This window comes from Dendrobates tinctorius, unplaced genomic scaffold (genome assembly GCF_039654945.1).
Source record: "Dendrobates tinctorius isolate UK_male_01 unplaced genomic scaffold, ASM3965494v1 ptg000051l, whole genome shotgun sequence".
Lineage (NCBI taxonomy): Eukaryota > Metazoa > Chordata > Amphibia > Anura > Dendrobatidae > Dendrobates > Dendrobates tinctorius.
Genome location: NW_027361719.1, coordinates 8,650,075 through 8,657,500, shown reverse-complemented (window position 1 = coordinate 8,657,500; position 7,426 = coordinate 8,650,075). Strand labels below are relative to the sequence as shown.

Here is a 7,426-nt window from a genome sequence, read left to right as displayed (position 1 = left end):
GTACAACAAATTTTGCGGTTGATTTTCTCTTTTAACATTTGTGAAAATAAAAAAATTGGTTCTGAAGTAAATTTTTTGCAAAAAAAAGTTAAATGTTAATTTTTTCCTTCCACATTGTTTCAGTTCCTGTGAAGCACTTAAAGGGTTAATAAACTTCTTGAATGTGGTATTGAGCACCTTGAGGGGTCTATTTTTTAGAATGGTGCCACTTTTGGGTATTTTCTGTCATGTACACCCCTCAAAATGACTTTAAATATGATGTGGTCTCTAAAAAAATGGTTTTGTAAATTTTGTTGTAAAAATGAGAAATCGCAGGTCAACTTTTAACCCTTATAACTTCCTAACACAACAAATTTTGCTTCCAAAATTGTGCTGATGTAAAGTAGACATGTTGGAAATGTTATTTGTTAAGAAATTTATGTGACACATCTCTCTGATTTAAGGGCATAAAAATTTAAAGTTTTAAAATTGCAAAATTTTCAAAATTTTCGCCATATTTCCATTTTTTCATAAATAAACAGAAGACGAAAGAAATTTTATCACTAACATGAAGTACAATATGTCACAAAAAACATTCTCAGAATCAGTGGGATCCATTAAAGCGTTCCAGAGTTATAACCTCATAAAGGGACAGTGGTCAGAATTGTAAAAATTGGCCTGGTCATTAAGCTGCAAACTGGCTCTGTTGCTAAGGGGTTAAGTTTGTGCTTACAGGCCCGAATGTAATTCTTTTTGGAGGTATATGATTTTGAGGTATTTGAGTCATCTTTGTAGAAGGTACATTTCTGCACTGCTAGTTAACTTCTTTATGAAATAGCTACCTAGGGTATATACATACGCAATAGATTTGTTGCAGAGATTTCAGTGACTATCACATTCATCTAGGAAAGATGTATATCTTTGTACCGTGTTAGCCAGTAGATAGAAAAATATTCAGAATTGAGAGTCCTCAGTGGTTGATACCTTTTAATGGCTAACTGAAAAGATGGTCCCCATAATGCCGCTGTCTATGCCCTACCTTCCGGGGGCAGCATGGCTACCGTAGTATTCAGGGGAGTCACACAGTGAATTCAAGGCGAGACTGTGCAGTTTGTTTGAAGTATACCCCCTGTCTGAAAGCCAGAAAGTGCACATCCTTATTGGACAACTGACAGGTGGAGCACAGAGAGAGGTGAAAGCCTGGCAGGACACTGATAAAGAGACTGTTAAAAAGATTCTGGCCAAGCTGAGGAGCACCTTTGACACTCGCACAGCAGCTGAAATCAAGATGCGATTCTTTGGATGTAAACAGAAAACGCAGGACAGTATAAGGGACTATGCTCTTAACCTGCAGGAGGCGTTGCGAGCAGTTAAGCAAGTTGACCCTGACAGTGTGAAAGAGGAGGACAAACTGTTAAAGGAGCAGTTAATTGAAGGACTCCTATCCAGTACACACAGAGGACAGTTGCGCATCATCACCCTACAAGACCCTGATCTGGACTTTGCTGATTTCAAGGACAGGGCTATTCAGGTACTGCAGGAGCCAACTGACAGCCGTCCAGCGCCCCATGAGGCGCCCAGCGATCACCTACCACCATGAGGCAACATCTTTCCCTTCCATCCCGGTGGAGGATGATGCACAGACTCTGGATAAAGATCCAACTGAAGAGCTACGTCTTCAAGTCCAGGAGTTGACTAAAGGAATGGCTGCACTTACTAAAACTGTGCAGTCCCTGCAAGTGTCCTCCAAGGAGAAGATTCAGCTGGCTTCCAGTACAGAGGATGTCCCGAGGCTCCGAAAGAAGAGGATTCCGCCACTCCGAGGGAGAACCAACGATCGCTATGACCAGGATGGACGCCCCATCTGTCATAACTGTCGCAGGCCAGGCCACATCGCCAGGTACTGTCATTTAAATGAGCAACCCCTGGGGCAGAGGGCCAACCCCCAGGAGTAGGACCACAAGGCCCAAGGAACTGGTGAGCCAAGTATGTTGGAGGGAGACCGATCCTCCCTGTGGTGATTGATGGCATCACCATGAATGCTTTGCTGGACACTGGCTCACAGGTGACCACTATGCCGTACCATTCTTTACAAGAGGTATTGGGCTGATTCTGAACTTACCCGTGTCCCAACTGATGAACTGACAGTAGTTACCAGTAATGGTCAGTCTTTGCCGCAGATTGGATGTAAAGAGAATACTGTTAAAGTGGGTCGGGTAGAGCTAAAATCTCAAGGTCTGATAGTTGTGGATATTGATCGACGAGAATGTAATCCCATGATGACTCATGGTACAAATGTAATTGAAAATTGTCTTTCTGAGGTTATTGTCTTGTTGCAACAGGTGGCTGAGACTGCTGGTTCCAGTGAACAACGAGTCCTGCAGAATGAGATCAGAGCCCTGATGCAAAGACAACAGGTAGAACTCTCTGGCGGAGAAATCGGCAGCGTCAGAGTGAGTGATCCTTTCCCCATTGCAATACCCCCCAGATGTGAAATGTTGATTTGGTGTCGGGCAGCTATAGGTCTCAGAGGGAGAGATTACCAGGCATTGGTAGAACCAGTATACTCTGATAGCAGGCCCACTGTCCTGACAGCCAGAGGGGTGGTTGATGTACGAAAAGGGAGAGTACCTGTACGCCTCCTGAATTGTGGGGAAGAGGAAGCCACAATACCTTGGTACGCCACAGTTGCTAAGCTGCTCACTGTTAATAACAACTCATTGCAGGCAGCAGAGCCATTGGTCTCATCTGACCAGGAGGAGGACAATGGCTCTGTAAAGCAGCTGGAGGAGAGGTGCCAGCAACTGCAGGTAGGGACTGACTCTACACCTTCATACCAGAAAAATGGGGTTTACAGAGTGACACAAGAATATGAGCGGGTATTCAGTAAACACCCACTAGATTTTGTGCAGGCAAAAGGGGTTCAACATCATATCCCCACAGGAGATCATCCACCCATCAAAGAAAGGTACCGGCCAATACCCCCAACACAATACCAATGTGCTAAAGGTATGTTGAGAGAGATGAAGGAAGCTGTGGTTATCAGAGACAGTTGTAGCCCCTGGGCAGCTCCAATAGTTTTTGTAAAGAAAAAGGATGGTACCATGAGAATGTGTGTTGATTACAGGAAAATTAACAGCATTAGACATAAAGATGCTTACCCATTACTTAGAATTGAGGAATCATTAGCTGCACTTAAGACTGCTAACTACTTTTCCACCTTGGATCTCACTAGTGGGTATTGGCAGGTTCCTGTGGCAGAGGCAGACAAGGAGAAAACAGCATTTACCACTCCGATGGGTCTCTGTGAGTTTAAATATTTGCCATTCGGGCTCTGCACCGCCCCAGGAACATTTCAACGGCTGATGGAGTACTGCCTGGGACATATGAACTTTGAGACAGTCCTGTTGTACCTTGATTGAGACAGTCCTGTTGTACCTTGATGATGTCATTGCTTTCTCCAAGACGTATGAGGACCATCTGGAACACCTGGCTGAGGTGTTTGAAGCTTTGTCCAATTTTGGCCTGATGGTGAAGCCCTCCAAATGCCACCTCCTGAAGCCCAAGGTACAGTACCTCGGACATGTGGTGAGTGCAGAAGGTGTGGCACCAGATCTGGACAAAGTCACAGTCATCCGGGACTGGCCGAAGCCCAGCAACCTCCATGAAGTACGCCAATTCATTGGACTGGTAGGTTACTACCGAAGATTCATCAAAGGCTTTACCGAAATAGCCACCCCTATGCAAAATCTTCTGGTGGGACAGTCTAAGAAAGCCAAACAGAAGAATTCCACATTTGAATGGACTGAGGAGTTGGAGAGGTCCTTCACCCTACTGAAGATGGCTCTCACCGGAGATGAAGTTCTGGCCTACCCAGATTATGACAAACTCTTTGTGTTGTACACTGATGCCAGCAACGTGGGACTGGGAGCAGTACTGTCGCAGGTATAGAATGGCAAAGAAAGAGTGATCTCCTACACCAGCAGGAAGCTTCATCCCACTGAAAGGAACTCTGACAACTACAGTTCCTTCAAGCTGGAGTTCTTGGCCATAGTCTGGGCTGTGACTGAAAGGTTCAAGCATTACCTAGCTTCAGCCAAGTTTACTATCTTCACGGACAACAATCCGTTGACCCACTTGGAAACTGTGAAACTGGGTGCACTGGAGCAGCGATGGATGGTTCGGCTGTCTAACTATGAATTTACCATCAAGTACCTAGCAGGGCACAACAATGCCAATGCTGATGCGCTGTCCAGAATGCCTAATCTGCTGGATGCAGGAGAAGACCCTGAGGCTCTTGAGGAAATAGAGTTGCCTCCCTTCCACCGGCCACTTGCAGCCCAACGTGCTCAAGGAGTGAGAAACAGAAGGTCTGGCTTGAAAGAGGTCACCCTAAATCCATTGCCCCATCATTACTGGGCAGAAACTCAGGATGATGACCCCGCAGTCCGCCTGGTGAACGAGCTACTGTCACAAGCTGACTCACGCCCAGAGTCAGATGCTCCGGAAGAAACCCAGCAGTTGTGGAAGGAAAGAGGTCGGCTGTTCATCTATGAAGGAAAGCTGTGTCGGAGGAGTATCAATGCCCGCACTCATGAGCTGATCTGGCAGGTGGTAGTCCCAAAGAGAGAGGCATCAATGGTCTTGAAGCATACCATAATGGAGCTGGACACTTCGGATGGAAGAAGTTGTAAGCATTGCTCCGGGAGAGATTCTATTGGGCTGGTATGAGGAAAGCCATTGAAAAGTGGTGCCGGGAGTGTGGACAATGTAACCTGCGCAGAAAGAATCGAGACAGCGAGAGAGCTCCTCTACAGCCAATAGTAACCAAACAGTCACTTGAGTTGGTAGCCCTGGATCATGTGAAGCTGGTTCCAAGCCGGTCAGGCTACATATATGCTCTTACCATTGTGGACCACTACTCAAGATTCCTGGTAGTTGTGCCCGTTAAAGATCAAACAGCCAGGACAGCAGCCCGAGCATTCCAACAGCACTTTTTCAGACCTCATGGTTACCCTGAAAGAGTACTTACAGATCAAGGTCCGGCTTTCGAGGCAGAAGTGTTCCAGGAATTCTGTAACTTGTATGGTTGTAAGAAGATCTGGACAACCCCTTATCATCCACAGCCCAATGGCATGTGTGAGAAGATGAACCAGGTAGTGATTGACCTACTGAAGACATTGCCTTTGGAGGTGAGAAATCTGTGGCCAGAAAAGTTGCCAGATCTGGTAGACCTCTACAACCATATTCCAGTGAACTCCACCAACTGCACTCCAGCCTACCTAATGAGAGCGAGGCCTGGTAAACTGCCTATTGATTTGGACATGGGAGTCCTTACACCTGAAGTAACGTCACCAGATGCTGACTGGGACACAGAGAGGCAGCAACAGTACAGAAGAGTGCAAGAGTGTGTGGAGAAGAGTCTAGCCCAGGCAAGACAAAAGCAAGAAAGGCACTACAATCAGCATGCACCTGCAGTTCCCTTGTCACCAGGAGAACAAGTCTTAAAAAGGAAAAGAAGATTGCATAAATTGGATGACCAATGGAAAGCTGAACCTTACACTATTGTACCCTCAAACTTTGACAATACCAAGGTGTGCCTTATTAGCAAAGATGGAGGAGAAACCTCAGCAGCCGTATCAAGGGATCATTTGAAATTATGCCCTGACCAGTTAAGAGAAATAATGGAAGAACAAGATAACATCCAACCCCTAGAAGAAGAAAAGGTCAGCACTATACTTGGAGAATTCCCTGCAAGTTGGACTAAAGTAAATGATGCTATAGTGGTGCCAGTGTTGACATTTCCCCAATTGGTAGCACAGGAAGATATGATTCAAGAAAATCCTGAGGATCGGGAAAATCAGGCACTAGATGCTACACCAGCAGTGGAGTCAGAGAACCCTCGCCCTGCCAGTAGTGAATCTGACATGCCCACAGTGACTCTAAGATCTAGTAGACGTATGCTACCCAGTTGACACACAACACCAGTAGTTAGAACCCGACAACCAGTCCAGTCCATAACAGCACCAGTGTTACGCAGGTCTACCCGTACTACACAAGGTATACCACCCATTAGATTCCGCATATAAAGTAATATGACTGCTAAAATGTATGTATATATATGCAACTGTTCTCAAACTTTGTGCCTACAGGTATTTCTTTTCTATTGTGTTTTTTTCTGCAGGAGTTCACACCAAAACAATCTGCTTTTATTTTTTGTGTTTTTGCTGTGTTTCCCCTTCTTTTTTGTCACAGATTTGATGCAGCATTTTTTAATGCCACTTTGCTCGAACTGTTACGTGCAGCAGATATTCTACACATAAAGAATGCAGCAGAAAACCACAAGTCCCTCCTGTTGTGGCCACAACAGCAGCTACGAGGCAGAGCGCAGGAGCCCTACCCTCACCAAGCACATTACAGTACATCAGCGCAAGAAGACTACAGTCCACTCCTGTTCAGTTGTTTGGAGCCTTACCATATATCCTACCTACCTGACCCTTCAAACTGACTACTCACACGACGTAATGAATAAGGCCGTGGATTGGCCGAAACGTCACGATTTGCTTGTTGCTTCCAAATAATTTTCCCTCTGTGCTACATGGATATTGTGCTGTTCAACTTCTTGTATTAAATATTTGTATCACGTACAAGAGAGAGAGTGCAGTGAAACTTTTTGATTTGACGATTAGGGTCCACTGGATCCATTCCACCAGCACCTCGCCTTAAAAGGATAGAGTGCAGTCCATTACCCTCCCTCATACCCTTTATTCCCACAATGAGTTTTTGATGCTGCATATTTTCACTGAGTCAAAAAACACAGCAACTTACAGTTTCAGCAAAGTGGATTGGATTTATAGAAATTTGATGCCCACTGTGCTTATTTTTTTACACTTCGTAAACCGACATTTCATGCGTATTTCTGTGTAATCTGCAACATGTCAATTTCTCTTGCGGAGACTCTGCGTTTTATGTGCGGATTTTTCCCATTGAATTTCAATAGATGTGCAGAATCAGCAGGTGAAAAATGCACATGTGACTTTTTTGTGTTTCTGCTATGGAAATGTACTAAAAACGTATGTGATGCACACATGACTGTTTCAATAAAGTTTTACATTTTACATTTTACATTGAAATGATTGGGAAGAGAATTTCAAGCATATTTGCTGCCTTCTTTGAACAGGATTTTGAAGTGGATCCGCTTCAAAATCCTCCTATAAAATGTCCGCATGGACCTAGGTGACATTGCTGTGCACATGTTCAGTCTTTTGCTACTTCTTTTAACCACTTCACTGTTTGGAAATCTTGAATCATTAAAGAAAAAAAAAAAAAAAAAGTTGCATGTTCATTCCTAACACTTCCCACAATGGCAATGTGAGACAGTAACGGGTCAAATATTGGAAGGGAGATATGTGTCACTGAGGATGTTAGCTTCAGTGATATGAACCTG

At 44.6% G+C, this 7,426-nt stretch overlaps 1 long non-coding RNA gene across 1 annotated transcript in view; it reads left to right on the top strand.

Moving 5' to 3' along the window:
* The window catches only part of LOC141091387 (uncharacterized), a 104,330-nt gene extending 97,228 nt beyond the window's left edge, over positions 1-7,102 (top strand). The window contains exons 2-3 of the long non-coding RNA XR_012232496.1: positions 2,322-2,432; positions 6,164-7,102. This is a non-coding gene — a long non-coding RNA (uncharacterized lncRNA). The remainder of the gene's footprint in view (positions 1-2,321; positions 2,433-6,163) is intronic.
* Positions 7,103-7,426: the final 324 nt, after the last annotated feature.